This window comes from Amblyomma mixtum, chromosome 7, assembly GCF_055824585.1.
Source record: "Amblyomma mixtum isolate Tamu chromosome 7, ASM5582458v1, whole genome shotgun sequence".
Classification (NCBI taxonomy): Eukaryota; Metazoa; Arthropoda; class Arachnida; order Ixodida; family Ixodidae; genus Amblyomma; species Amblyomma mixtum.
In genome coordinates this window covers 107,112,532-107,127,651 of record NC_143018.1, presented here as the reverse complement: position 1 = coordinate 107,127,651, position 15,120 = coordinate 107,112,532, and the positions used below count along the sequence as shown (strand labels likewise).

Below are 15,120 nucleotides of genomic sequence, written 5' to 3'. Positions count from 1 at the left end.
TCAAGCCCTCTTGAGGAGTCGGCATCGAGTCAAGCAGGATCGAGCTCGATTGCGCTTGAAAGTGGCCGTGTGACAACCGTCGATCTGCACTGAGTTCGATGAGCATTGACTCAGTGAGGATCGGAAGTGCCCGTGTGCCAGGGGTGTGAGAGAGAGCTCGTCTCCCTCGCGTGCGCGCGCAGCAACCACGCCGTCCGTAGCGCTCGTGTCGCTGCGACGTCGGGGCCCTCCCTTGTTAGTTAATGTAACCAACTAGGCTAGGGAGGGTGCATCTCGGGGAAGCCAACTACAGGGGACGAGCGGGGCAGGTCCTCACAAATCGAATAGCGAGTGTTCAAAATTATTCGAAAGAAATCGAATATATTCAAAAGTTTTCGAATAGTTCTCGAATAACTGGCACGAAATTTAAGTAGGCAGGCATTAATTCCCTTAGATGACTGCCTAAACAAATTTGCTAACTCCTAATAAACCCTCAGGAACGCCGCACTAGAGGGCTCCGGATAATTTCAGCCACCTGTTGTTCTTTAGCGTCCACTGACATCGCTCAGCAAATGGGCCTCTAGAATTCCGCCCCCAGCGAAATTCGACCCCCGAGGCCGAGATCGAGCCCGCGTGTTTTGGGGCAGCAGCCGAGCACCATAACCACTGGGCCACCGCGGCGGCGCAAGTAGCTCCTTTTTGAAAGCGCTCTGTTCATCGGCCCTTGCGATATTTCGGGTTGCGCCTTTCACGCGACTTAACAACACAAGACGTGCATGTATCAGATAGCGCTATTTAATGTAACTGCTTGTACGCCGCCTGTACTATGCAATTGAACAGATTGATCGACGACGCGGCTTCCTTCGCGTGCTTCCTGTAGATTGGTGCCCGGCCCACGTGATGGCTTCAAGACGGCAGCGCCACTGGTGGCGAGGGCACGGTTGCGGCGGCAGTTCCTGTGAGCGTGGCCGGTAAGACCGCCTTGCAGGTCCACTCCTCGCCCTCCAGGCAAAGGATGCGACTGCCGGACACAACCAACAACTGGCCACCTGAAATGCCACAGTGCGATACACTTTCACGCTCTGAGCAGGAAAAATGTAAGCAAATGGAAGGAAATCAGAACGTTCGATAGAGAGGACATAGTACTAGCGCTAAACAACAGAGGCGAAGAGAGTGATGACCACACAAGCGCTCACGATGAAAAAGAATGCGTCCCTTTTATGAGCAGACTCGTGTAATCTCTGTAAATGCGGCCCAGAAAGAGCGAGAGATACTGGAAGCCTTTCATACAGACGCGGAAAGGCACTCATGCGTGAATAAACCGAATGTTTATATTTCTACCAAGGAAGTGAACTTGTTGAATCTGAAGGTGCCGTCGCGCTTGCGATTTGGCTGTTGATATTTTTTCGGCAAGTGATTGCTACCGAAACGAATGCGTTGTTTCCTGAAAACAAAGTCATTTAATTGGTTTTTGGTTTATTGGCGTTTAACGTCCCAAAGCGACTAAGGCTATGAGAGACGCCGTAGTGGAGGGCTTCGGAAATTTCGACCACCTGGGGTTCTTTAACGTGCACTGACATCGCACAGTACACGGGCCTCTAGAATTTCTCCTCCAAAGAAATTCAACCGCCGCTGCCGGGATCGAACCCGCGTCTTTCGGGTCAGCAGCCGAGCACCATAACCACTGATCCACCGCGGCGGCTCAAAGTCAGTTGAAGTCTAGCCTTTGTGTTGTGTTCTGTCCCTCATTCCCTGCTGTTTATCGCTACTACAGTGTCCTTCTCAATCTAAACACCAAGTAGCCCCGCTTGCTGCCTTAAATCAGAACGTCACTGTGATCCATCGTGAGTGCAAGAAAGTGTAGTTTGTTCCCTCTACGAGCACTTCTTTGGTTAACACGCGACATAGACCGCCCATTTGCTTGTAAGTGGCGTTGGTGACGGCTGTCGGTGTCACCTTTGGTATCATAGTGCTGTATACCCATGAAAGCAGAAAGGTGTAGTTCGTGTCAACGATACTTTTATGTCGCACTAAAGACCCGAGGTCCCGCCGCGGTGGCTCAGTGGTTATGGCGCTCGGCTGCTGACCCAAAAGACGCGGGTTCGACACCGTCCGCGGCTGCCGAATTTCGATGGAGGCGAAATTCTGGAGACCCCTGTGCAGTGCGATAGCAGTGCCCGTTGAAGAACCCCAGGTAGTCGAAATTTCCGGAGCCCTTTACTGCGGCGTCCCTCATAGCCTGAGCTGCTTTGGGACGTTAATACTCAATAAACCAATAAAGACCGAGGAATGGTACAAAGCATCATTTTAAGGTTTACTTCTCAGGGTAAACTAGAAAGGTGACGCTGTCACAAGGCTTGAAGTAACAATGATAGAAACAAATCATACCATGACAAAAAAATGTATGGTAAACATACCGCTGGAGTTGCAATGAATACTTTTAAAAACATCTAAAATAAGTGGTCAAAAAGGGGGGGAAATGTCTTAAGAAGCAGCCAGCGTCACTAATTTTGAAAATCATGCTATTTGGCGAGGTATGTTAACAAAAAAATGCCCTGTTAAATCATAGCCTGGTGGTTAGGGCCAATGGCGAGGTCGTAGCCTCAGAGAATACGAGTTCATATCAAGCTTTAAAATGCAGAAAAATTAGTTCTCTAAAGCTCGGCAGTAAGAGAAAATTTTGCGCTTCTTTCCGCAGAAAACGGAAACTACGCGTTCATGGGAAGCTGCGTAAAGACGGCGTTCGCGAGGGACGGGTTGCAGTGCCGACGGCCACCGATTTCGAACAATCTTTGCAGTTACACACCGTGGAATACACGTCATTTTGCTTCATTGCTCTACGCACGAAAATAGACGGTCGTCACCAGCTTCGTGCCCTTCGTTTTTGAGCGAAAGCTCTACTCTTCGCACTACAACTCCGAAGGCCAAGTTTGGTGCATATTTGACCTTGAGCCGGCGGAGCGGAGGTGTGGCAAGTGACGTCATACCACGTGACTCGCTGTGGAGAGGCGCCGCAGGTGCACTCGATCCGAGCCTCGGCGCTGCTCTACCGCGCGACTAACGGGCGGTATAACAGGCTGCTTCGCTGGAGCTCAGTCGCTCAATCTCGCCATGGACGGGGCACCCGCCGGTTCGACTCCCGCGCCAAACCTTGCGTAATCATGCTTAACAGACCTTTCGATTGTATCACTAGGTTAACAAGAGCTAAACCTCTGCTGTTTTTTTTTTTTTTTCAGAAGCAAGAGAAAGTGCCTGATACGCCACAGTCGAATTTACTTTGGGAATTGGGAGCCGTGGGGTGTCCGTATAGGTGGCCAGTGAACGCTGAGTTTCCTCTAAACATTTATAAACTTCTCTCGCTGTGGTTCCGCAGAAAAAAAGCGCCACAATTCTTCGCGCTGTGGGGCTTGAAAGGGTAATTCTTACTTTCATTTAAATACTAGATAACATTACCTTCCCAGCGGCTACGGGCTCGCCATTGGCACTCACCGCCCGACTGGGCTGTTTCGAAAAAAAAATAGTTGAATTAATTCAATCAACCAACGACTTTGCACGCGTTTTGAATATACTGACGTCCTCCGCGGCTGGAATTAAAGGGTATTCTTTTTCGACCACCCTACTTTGCAGAAGTTCGCTGAAGCAGCCGGTACACGGATATAACCGTGTGTAAAAGGCGCATGCTTTCAAGTGAGAGTGTACACGAAAAACAAATTAATTAATAAATGCAGCTCTCACGAAGCACAGCACTTTATTTTTTTTTTTTTGGGGGGGGGGGGGGTCATCGAATGGGAATAACAACATAGGCGGCAAGTTTCCCATTGGAAAAAGATCTGCCATTTCTCATATTTTACACCGTTTTAAGCCATGAATTATTTGGAATTGGCAAGTTGCTGAGCGTTCATGTTGACTTCACAGCGCGAAATATACAAGGCCGTTTATTATCAACCTTGGCTGTCTGGACTGCACAGTATCTCACGTATTATCATCCATATTGGCAAACAAAAACTTTACCCTCTTGCCAGTTCATGGCTGCTTGGTTTCCACGTGGTGATGGCTTGCTATGAAATAAGCGTCCCTAAGCTTCAGTAAAATCAGTAGGCGCCCATCCCTGCCCTTTCGAGTCTTTTGGCCTTGTCCGTTCCGCGCCGTTTTATACGCAGCTTTATAATAGCGATTCAAAAGCAGTTCCAGTCATGTTATAAGCTACCGGGATTATAGTGTTTCCAGTTTGTAATGGTAGAAAGGAAGCATATCCAATTGCCTAAGTGGCCCCGTCTGCATCGGCAACCCACCGATGGAGAAGGCCTGGCAGGCGTGTAAAGGCTCGGGCAGCGACGGGCACCTCCGCCATGCGGCGTCCGTTTCGTTGTAAGCGATGACGTCACTGAGCACGCGAAGGTGGCCTGCTTCTGTCCTGGCCAACCCACCTATGGCATAGAGGGAGCCTGCGGCGAAGAAGGATAAGAATGATTGCGCACGTCACATCCGCAAAGAGTTGTCGTGCACAATGCGCGTAACCTGTGCTTCTTTGTGAATACTTTTGTTTACTGGTTAATGTATGCATTAAGGGTCATCACAAAGCGCCCAGCGAGCGTTCAAGATGCATCATTACTGTTTTGTTGAGGTAGAAGCAATTCACCTTGATCGCACTTTCGCAAAGTAGGACTCTCGTTCAGAAATAAGAAGCGCGAATTTACATTTCCGGTCTCCTCAGTAGTTCTTGCGTGAGGAGTTCGCTTAGAAGCGCGTCTTTCGGTATAAGAAACGCGTTTCTCGAAGTCCACAGTGACTGCCGAAATTCCCAGTAGCGACTGCCGACGGCAGACCAGAAGGCTTTCGTACAGCACTGGCACTGCTCTTCATCTTGAATAGACAGTTGCGACTGGCTCAACCGCAGCGGTGACCAAGTGATGACCTATAGTGGTGACCTAGTGACTTGAGCCTCCGACTTTGATGCGGGAGGTGCGGGGCCCTATTCCCTGTGTCACCAGGTGCCCAACGTCGATAAAATGGGTAGCTTTCTCCTGGCCTGGTGATTAGCTCATTGGAGGGATATGCTTGAAAGACGGATCTTTCGCCCCACCTATACTCCATCTCACAAGCTATTTGCAGCTCTCTGAAGGCTGCGGCCATCTCAGCCAATGAGAACGCCGTGCTCTACAAAACGTGTTCCTCCGCTCCCACACCCCGATACTGGTGGCTCCATCTCTGGGAAGAAGAGAGCACCAGTCTCCAGCTGCTGCGCGCAGAAGGGACGGCCGACTCGGCGGGCACCGTGCTTACGCATGGCGGCGCACCACTTCTCAGCAGGACTCCGCAGTGCTGTGTTCGTGCGGGCTTTTCTGTCTGCTAATTTCACCGGTGATTGAAACGCTCACTGTACTTGCGAAGCACCATCCCTAATTATCATTTCAATCATTGCAATAGTTGCTTGAAAAAGTCACAACTATGCCCAAATTCTTCAGGGACTATTTGTTGCCTTCCTCGTCCCTAACTGGACCAGAGAGCTCTACCTTTGACAGGACTGAAAACAGCTTGTGAGATGTTTAATCCAGACCTAAATACCTTGTGTCATTGCACTCTTTGGCCAATAATCATCCAAATGGCCCAAATTTGCACCGATTTACTCACGCAATGTCCGACAGAAGCTATTATGGCACAGCCACAGCAGGACGCTGCAATGTCCGCAACGCCTTGCTTAGGTTCTTTTTAGTGAGGTAGTACTTGAAACGGGTTTGTAAGTGCAACTGGACTGGCACTCGACTAACCGCTGAGTCGGACTGAACCGTGAAGAGCCTCCATATACGCACCCTTGTGCTCGACGAGTGCCAAGGATCCCCTCCCCGAAGGCAGGCTAGGTCCGGCCTTCTGCCAACGGGATGCATTGGCGTCCCAGCGGAGCAGCGACGAGACCACGTACAGGCAGTCCGGATGCCGGGGCGCCTGCACCAACCCGCCGGCCAGGTGCAGGGAGTCGCGGAACGCAGCCACGCCACACGCCGACAGGCGACACGGCAGCGGCCACGGCAGCTCGCTCCACGAGGTCGCGCCGGGCTCGTACCACTCCACCGAGCTCAGGAACCTGCCCGAAACGAGCTTCTTTTAGGGAGATCGCATTCATTGCCTAGGAGTAATATTGTCACGTAGGTTGTGATGACTCGATTCCAGTGAGCAGGGAGACAGCGAGAATGTATTTGGGATGACTCGCGCCCGCAGAGGACTGAACGACTCGGAGGCGGCTTAGTGTGGTGGCGGTGGTGGTGAAAAACATTTATGGGCAATTAAATTTTTTACAGAAAGGGGATTGGGGTAGGACCCTATTGGCCCTTTCCCCTCACAATACTAGGTGGAGCCCCTATTCCGGTGCCCCATTGGCAAGCAACGTCGCCCGCGTCCGTTGAACCAAAGCCTTTTGGCTCTTTAGGTCTTGACAGCCGAGCAGGGCCGCCTCGCAGTCCTCTCTGTGGGGTTGTGGTTGGGGGTGCGCGGCGGTTGTCGAATATAACGCCCGCCGCTCTCGGCTGTCAACGAACTTTCGAGATACGGCGCACAAAATAACCACAACAGTATCGAAGAACGTCGAATCACTCCAGTCTGGATGCGATCCTACGAGATAAATGTGATCGTGTCTTGCATCACCGATAAAGCGATAAAGTTGCGTGCCAGCGGAGTTAACACGAACACATAAACACTAAAAAGCTTCGCGGCAATATATACGGTGTCGTATGCACTTGTCACTGTCCTCAGAATCAGCCAGTATCACATGTCCTGTCGAAGTCCATTTCCACCTCTTCATTTCGGCCACAATATCATTAACTCGAACCTTTCCCGTTACTCCTCTTCTATTCGTAACTTGTGGTGTTCACAGCCCCATATGACTCCGCGCATAAGGTTGAGCGGGCCGAGCAACTTGCCGAGCACGCATCCTGTGTCATTCGGGTGCAAGCGAGTGCATTCAAACGCAACACCTATGCGCACGTTGCAAGTCGTTCGCCGGGAGCGCAGTCGGCAAGGGTGTAATGATAACGGGTGTAATGATGCAGCCAGGAAGTTCTGCACAGGAGCGCTGCCCGTGCACATCGTGGTTGTGGTGACACGCAGTGTGCAAAAATTAGTGCATTAAGTCTCCTTACTAGACGAAATGTGAAAACATTTTCAGTTCCGTTGCCTCTGTTAATAAGTAATGTTATTGATCTTTGATGGCAATTATTTAATTCGTTAAATAATAAATCAATTGAAATAACAAGTACACAATTAGCTATTAATTAACGATGAATAATTAGTAGCTAATATTAATTAGTTGTTAGTTATTCAGTTTTAATATTATTCAATTAATTTCATTTTATTGTTCTCGGTGAATTACTAGCAATTCACCAACTCTGTGAATTCCTCGGCGTGATTAGCGAAATTATTTGCCTTATTATTTTTATTTCATTTAGTAATTCTGTCATTCAAACTTCGCATTCAATTACTATCAATAATTACAAATCCTAATTATACTCTTACTGGATGATCGACAGTTCATGAGGGTACGCTCCGTCCACACTTCCTTTCCAAAGCCCGTGGTGACACATCCTGTCCACGCCACTCATGAGGCAAGAAATGATTTCGCTTTAATATAACACAGTATCAGCGCTGGCATTGATGGTTCGTATCTTGTTGTAAACTAGGGTCCGCATAGCTACTATGGTCGTTTTCGGCGACAGTTGATTGACCGAATCGCCGGAAGCGGATACGGCGGCTCGGATGCAGCGGAAAAGTGCCGAAGAAACCGCAAGGTGACGCCACGAACATAGCGCACGCTCCCATAACGGATGCTCAGGACCTCAAAGAGGCAAATAACCAACGTGGTGGCGAGCTCTCAAGCTTTTTCTGAAGCGCAGCCTCATGAACGTGCGCAGTGTATGGAAGCATGAGTCCACTCTGCAGATGGTCAATCTTCAGCGACGCCTCACTACACCAACGCTTTTGACATGCCGGAGGTGCTTTTTCTACCTCACTTAAGGATGCCAATAGCTGCGTTGCGGTGGCTCTGCGTTGAGCTCGCGAGTATACCTCACGAGTTAGTGTCGGTTCCTGCAGTGCCTGCAAAAAAGGAATGCAAAACGTGACTGCACTCTGCTGAGGCCCAATCATACCCGAAACTTGCGTTTAGCCATGCTGCAGACGGCAAGTAGTCATGGCGTCTTGCTTTTTTTTTTTTGGCATGGCAGACAGCATGCCCATTTGTCACTGCAAAGCGGTGCATAGATGTGTACTTCAATTTTTTTTTAAGCGCTCCATTTATTCGCCGCGGTGGCTCAGTGGGTATACGGCGCTCGACTGCTGGCCCGAAAGACGCGGGTTCGATCCCGTCCGCGGCGGTCGAATTTCGATGAAGGCGAATTTCTAGAGGCCCGTGTACTGAGCGATGTCAGTGCACGTTGAAGAACCCCGGGTGGTCGAAATTTCCGGAGCCCTCCACTACGTACGGCGTCCCACATAGCCTGAGTAGCTTTTGTACGTCAGACTCCCATTAACCATTTCTAAGCACACCTCTGGCCTTTATAAGTGCGGAGAAAGGCCTCTGTAATATGCTTGTTCAAGACCCTGTGGGTGAAAGGAGGGGCTTTTGATGACCTCCTTAATGTAGCCATGTGATACGCAAATGAAAACTTGGCTGAACTCTCCTATGATCGTATTCTTTTAATCGGTAAAAATACAATTGCGAACAGGCCTTCGCTACGGCATGCTCTACAACATCTTCGGTTCATTCACTCCTTGCGCCGCTAACAGTCCCAGCAGAACGAGCATCCGCTTCCGGCGTTTAGGACATCCGGCTGTCATCGAAAACGACCTAAATTGGGACACGTGGCCAGAATCGTATTCAGTACGTGCGGTCTAATATATGGCCTCAGTAGAAACTCCTCAGACATGAACAAAGCTAAGACGACGACAGAAAAGAAAAAAGATACAAACACGCACTAGGGGCTTTTTCTTTGTCCTTCGTCGTATTCAAGCTGTTCAGGTCTCAATAATGCATAGTCAACTACATCGACTTGCCATTCTTTTGCTTAGTATAATCACCCACAAGAGTGCCAGTGTACAATTTCGTGATGGGAGAAGATACGCACACGTCGAACTCGTCCTGTCCGGCGATGGCGTACACCCGCCCTTTGAGCGCCAGCGCGGCGTGGTTGATGCGTGCGTGGCGCATATCGGGCAGGCGCTCCCAACAGCCCGCCGGGGAGGCTTCCTGTTTTTCGCCGGGCAGGAACTGGTAGCGGAAGCAGGTGCTGGTGGCCAAACGCAGCCCGCGACGGCTGTTCCGCGTGTCCAGGCCCCCCAGCACGTACAGGGCGCCGCCCAGGCAGGTCACCGCGTGCTGGTGCCGGGGTTGGGGAAGCTGCACGTACCACGTGGTCACAAGGCGGCCGTACTGTCATTGTTTTAGAACGACAGCAGTGCAAGTTATTGGCCAAAAAGTTCTCAAGCCACTGAGCTTGCTGTTGGATCGTGTAGTGCGGCCGTCATTGCGAAGCACTTTAAATGTTAGCATGCTCAGACACACAACACTCGGGAGCTCAGGACTACAATGGTTTCCCCCGAGCCTCACTAAACGGATCAAAAAGCAAGAAATTTAATTTCCTAGAAATGTTTCACTGAGATTTACAACTTTCGATCTTTGAAGCGTTTAAACTGTCTGCAGGTGGTGAAAATTCGTGATGTACTCTCGACACAAAGCATCCCCCTCATCCTCCTCGGTGTCCGTCCCACCATGGGATGGCACACTATATCGCGCATGTTCAGCCTACTTTCCGGGTTGCCGTAGCACGGGGGGTTGTTGTCTTCTACATGGGACTCAAGTCAAACAGGGCTCGCTGGCAGCGACAGCAACCTCTTGCTCATTCTGTCGTCCAAGCCGTCTCTTACTTCCGAGCCGTCCCGAATAAGCAGATCACGAGGAAACCGCAGAAGCCGTCCCAACCGAAGACGAAGTGTGAAGCAGCCGTCGTCTCCACAGGCGTTCACCAGAATACGGACTAGTACCGGACCACACGCGAGCAAAGAACGACTCCTCAATTCCGACGTCAACCATGGCCATGACGCGAGCCTCCATTATTTTGCACCAGCCTCGACTGCGCCCAAGTCCAGTGGTTCACCGGGCGAGGATTCTGAAGATTGGCGGAAATAGAGTGAGCGTGTCGCCGCATTCAACACATGGGATGACCAGACGGAACTGAGGCATGATTTTTCGCCCCGGAAAGACCAGCCAGAATTTGGTATGCAAATCACGAAGGTTCTCTGGCGACGTGGAAATCATTCAGACGAGACTTCCTCAAGACATTCACAAGCGTCGCCAGGAAAGAAAGAGCGCAACTGCTTCTACAGCCACGCATCCAGCACCCGAATGAGACAGTGGACCATAGGACGTAAAAGACACGAAAAGCCTTTTTCAATGTGCCGATTCTGACATGACGGAGGAGAAGAAGGTGGAGATTTCGATGCGAGGTGCAAAAGAGGCACTTTTCGACGATCCAACCCTCAATCCACCGAAGACCGTGGCTGAATTCACCAGCGAAGCAGGCACCATTGAGAAAACCTTGGAAGCACGAGCCCGCCATTTCACTGGCCAGCTCCAAGTGACCTCGACTACCCTCTCGGATGGCACAGCAGTCGGAGGCAACCTGCGCGATGACATCCAGGACACCTACTCGTGTTACGACACGAGTATATTATCAAGACACCTACTCGTGTTACGAGCACATCAGCAACGTTAATTGATCATGCACTCGTTAATTTCACCACAGGTATTACTGCTGATGTTTTCGATGACCCCTTGTCTGACCACCTTCCCATATTTGTCGACATAGATAATTTGCCAAAAGCAGAAACCTATTTTTTTCACCGCCTTAACAAGATAAACTACCAACTATTGCGTGACAATCTTTTATCAGTAAATTTTGATGAGATTTATCACGAGAATGTTGACACCGAATTTTCAAACTTTATTAATATTCTTAAAGGTGCGATATCAAACAGTACTGAAAAGATCAAAGGTCGCTCTCGCACCATACCAATTTGTCCCTGGATGATTAAGCCCATTCTTGAAGTTTTAAAGAAAAAGGACTACTGGTACAAGAAATGGAAGCATAAAAAAGAGAACGACTTTTACCTGCGTCAATTTAAGGAGATGCGTAACAAGTCGGTAACGATGATGAGGGCTCGTAAAAGAGAATTTTACAGAGAACGCATAGAGAGGGCAAATGGAAACTCAAAAATACTCTGGCACATTTTCAAAGACATTGTGGGTAGCAAACAGGCTCCGCATATACTCCCTGAAACAGTAGACAGGGGGACAGCGGAACACTTCAACTCAACTTTCGCCTCTATGGGCCCACTCCTAGCGCAGAACCTACAGGACTTAAATGTAATAGACCTTGAGTCTAAGATTCCAAATAGTTTTGTTTTGTTCCGAATTGAACTAGAAGAAATACAGTCTGTTGTTTTAACGATGCCGACGAATAAAGCGACAGGTTTAGACGGCATAAGCAATAGGGCTGTGATAGAAAATTTTGACATCCTTGGTCCCGTCTTGTGCTCGCTTTTTAACCATTCTGTTAATGCTTGCAAGTATCCGTCTGTATTGAAAACAGCGAAGGTAGTACCAGTATATAAGGACGGTGACCGGAACGACGCAAATTGCTACAGGCCAATATCTCTTCTTAGCACAATTAATAACATCTTTGAAAAAATTCTTGCAAACAGATTCAACAAGTTTTTAGATAAATACGGTATCCTCACTACACAACAACATGGTTTCAGGTCACACCATTCAACTTCCACAGCAGTTCTGTCACTTACCCAGAAAATTAACACGGCTTTGCACAATGGCATGTTAGTTGGAGTAATATTTTTGGATTTAAAAAAGGCATTCGACACAGTTGATCATTCTATACTGATAACAAAACTAAAACACTACGGCTTTCGTCATAATATTTCCGACCTACTCACTAGTTATATCACTGACCGTGAACAAGTTGTGGTAATGAATTCCTTTACATCCTCACCGCACAAGCTTTACACTGGAGTACCGCAAGGATCCGTACTTGGTCCATTATTGTTTTCCTTATACGTTAATGACTTACCTTCATTTATCGGCTGTTCAAAACTTCTGATGTATGCTGATGATACATGTTTAATTATAACGGCAGATACAATGAAAGAGCTAGAGGAGTATGGAATCAAGAAGTCCATAAAATAGCGAAATGGTTCTCAGCTAACAAGCTGACAATAAACACGAAAAAAACTAAATACCTGATATTCCATTCAAGAAGAAAGCTAATCGCCCCAACTGATGTCAGAATCCTTGTAAATAATGCACTAATAGAACACACATTTTCATTTAAATATCTTGGTGTCACATTTGACAGCCACTTACACTGGCAACACCAAATTGAGGCAGTCTGCGGGAAGTTGGCATCTGGATGTCATGCTCTTCATCAGGTTAAGGAATTATTTGACATCTCTACATTACGAATGCTTTATTTTGCCTTCATCGAAAGCCATCTATCATACTGTGTCGAAGCATGGGGTGGAACTTACCATACGTATTTAAATCCTATTATCCGTCTTCAAAAACGTGCATTAAGAATAATAAACAAGTCCAACCGTTATGAGCACAGCAAACCGTTATTCCGCAAGTCAATGATCCTTCCATTTGATTCATTGTACCGATTAAAAATCTCTGTATGTATTCACAACATAGTAAGACACAACCACCCTTTTCATGCATCAATACTACATCTCCCGCTTCGGTCCACTAGAAACCTCTCTTTCGGCAATTTCAACCTCCCTACCATCCGCAATGTATATGGTGAGCGTTTAGTGGAGTCTGCTGGGGTAAAAATTTGGAACGCGATACCCATTTCTCTTAAAAACTCACACAATTTTGCTGGTATGTTTAAAAAACACTTAATTGAAATAATTGATTTAACCTGAAATTCTTTTTTCGTCACAGTTTTCTGTTATTATGTACTTTGTATGTAACACGATAGTTTTTACTAACACTTGATGTCCGAAAGTTCTTTTTGCATGTCATGTTTTCAAAGCTATTTTCTTTCTTTTGCCGCGCCGAATGTTATCTACCAGTGTTATTTAGACTGCTTTGCTTTTAATCTTGTACAACGCTTACGCTTTTCTGTATATGTCCGCCGTTCTTGAATTTGCTTTTACGTGTTTCGTGTACTTGGACCCGAACTAGCCGCTGGCTATGGGTCCAAAAAGTGTTTGTATTTCCTGTAAAAGAAATTCGAAAATAAATTGAAATTGAAATTGAAAATTGACAGTGCACGGGAAGAGTTGCGTCGCCTGTTACCATCTTCCAACCAGCCTTTGCCAGACCTTTACCATCCTGTTTAAAGAATTGCAATAGTATACTATACGCAGATGACTCTACCATGCTATCATCGCACCAGGACATTAATCAGCTGATTCTTAACCTACAGAATGATCTTAATTCTCTTGAGCGTTGGTGCCACATTAACCGCCTGTCCGTGAACGTCACTAAAACTTGTTTTCAGATTTTCCATCCCCCTCAGAAGTCATTGCCCATCACACCACTTCTATACCTCAATTCTGCTGCTATTTCACCGCAAGATCGAGTTTCTTTTCTTGGTGTTATCATTGACCCTCACTTAAAATTCCATCATCATGTAGCTGAAACGTGCAAGAAAATTTCTTATGGATTACGCGCACTAATTAAAGCCCGAAGCTATTTTCCAGTCCAAACTTTATTATCTCTTTACTACGCATTCATCCACAGCCACTTAAACTACGGTATCTCATCTTGGGGTAATGCCTATCATATTCATCTCTGGCCTTTAATAAAACTGCAAAAGCAAGCCATGCGCATCATAACCAATACCCCTCGAATGTCACCCTCCCGCGTTTTGTTCATAGATTTAAACGTTCTACCTATCTCGGCCCTTTATTTTTACAACCTTGGTATCCTATTCTTTAAGATTCTTCATCATTATCTCCCGCTAAGCATATTTCCTCCCGGCACGATCATGAGCAACACCGTCACTCGTTTTGCGCTGCGTAATAACTTTTTACTACCTAAGGTCAGAACTAACTACGGGAAACAATGCCTTCATTTTTCATCCGTATCATTTTGGAATTCTTTGAACATGGACATCAAACAAACTAATACGCTTTCTTTATTCAAGGTCAAACTAAAGCTTTTCCTTCTTAATTTGTGATTTTTTGTTATGTTATTGATTCTATGTATCGCGGCATCTGTGAGTGTTTTATTTTACATTATCGTGCATTACATTGTTTGTATTTAAATATTTCAGTAACTAATATTACACTATGTGCCTATATTTATTCTGTTTCGTCGCTAGTTAATGTGTTGTGTATTTTATATTATGTTGCTTATTGAAATTTATTTTCATGGGAGGTCCCGCCCGCGGTCTTGTACCATGGGACCTCTCGCTGTATAGAATTGTAAATTTTATTGTATTAATCAATAAACTTTCAACTTCAACTTCAACTTCAACTTCAGCCTCAAGTTGCGATCCTTGGGGAAACCGTCCGCGAAGAAGCGCAGCATGCGCATGGCTCCCCGTCATCGACGACTCCAGCAGGACGTCTAGTCATAACCTATGGCACTGCAGTACGTAGTCCTGAGCCCCAACGACACCCTCTAAGTCCTCCTCTTTGATGTGCACCAGTCGCTCCAAAACACCACCTCATAGCCCCTGCCCGCCCAGTCAACGAGCGACACGCAAAACCCGGGAAATGCGACGCCTGAAGGACTTGCGACAACCGCCCGCTGTGCTTCCATTGCGATGAGGCTGACCGTATTCTTCGTCACTGCCCGTACCGACATATCAGTCTTCGTGGTTTTGCCATTGACGCACCAAAACCACGCTTCGTCCAATGCCCGCGAGAAATTGACGACTACATGTGTCGAGAGGAGTATACGTGCCGAACAGCCTCTCCCACTCAGCATCTCCGTGAGCCTCGCGCTTCGCGTCGCCAGGCCGCAGCTACACATCCGCGGTACGAGGAAGGTCTCCCAGCTTCCGAAGGAGAAACTAAACAGAGCAACCTCTGGGAGTGAGGTTGCTCACGAGCGAAACGCCTAAAGCCCCA

The 15,120-nt window shown here is 47.6% G+C and overlaps 1 pseudogene across 1 annotated transcript in view; it reads right to left on the bottom strand.

The window, feature by feature from the left end:
* Positions 1-868: 868 nt before the first annotated feature.
* LOC149337135 (uncharacterized) overlaps positions 869-15,120 on the bottom strand; it is a 46,085-nt pseudogene continuing 31,833 nt past the window's right edge. Inside the window, exons 8-11 of the transcript XR_016284603.1 lie at positions 9,093-9,364; positions 5,790-6,061; positions 4,272-4,424; positions 869-1,028 (exon numbers count right to left, since the gene is read on the bottom strand). The product of XR_016284603.1 is annotated as an uncharacterized LOC149337135 (transcript). The remainder of the gene's footprint in view (positions 1,029-4,271; positions 4,425-5,789; positions 6,062-9,092; positions 9,365-15,120) is intronic.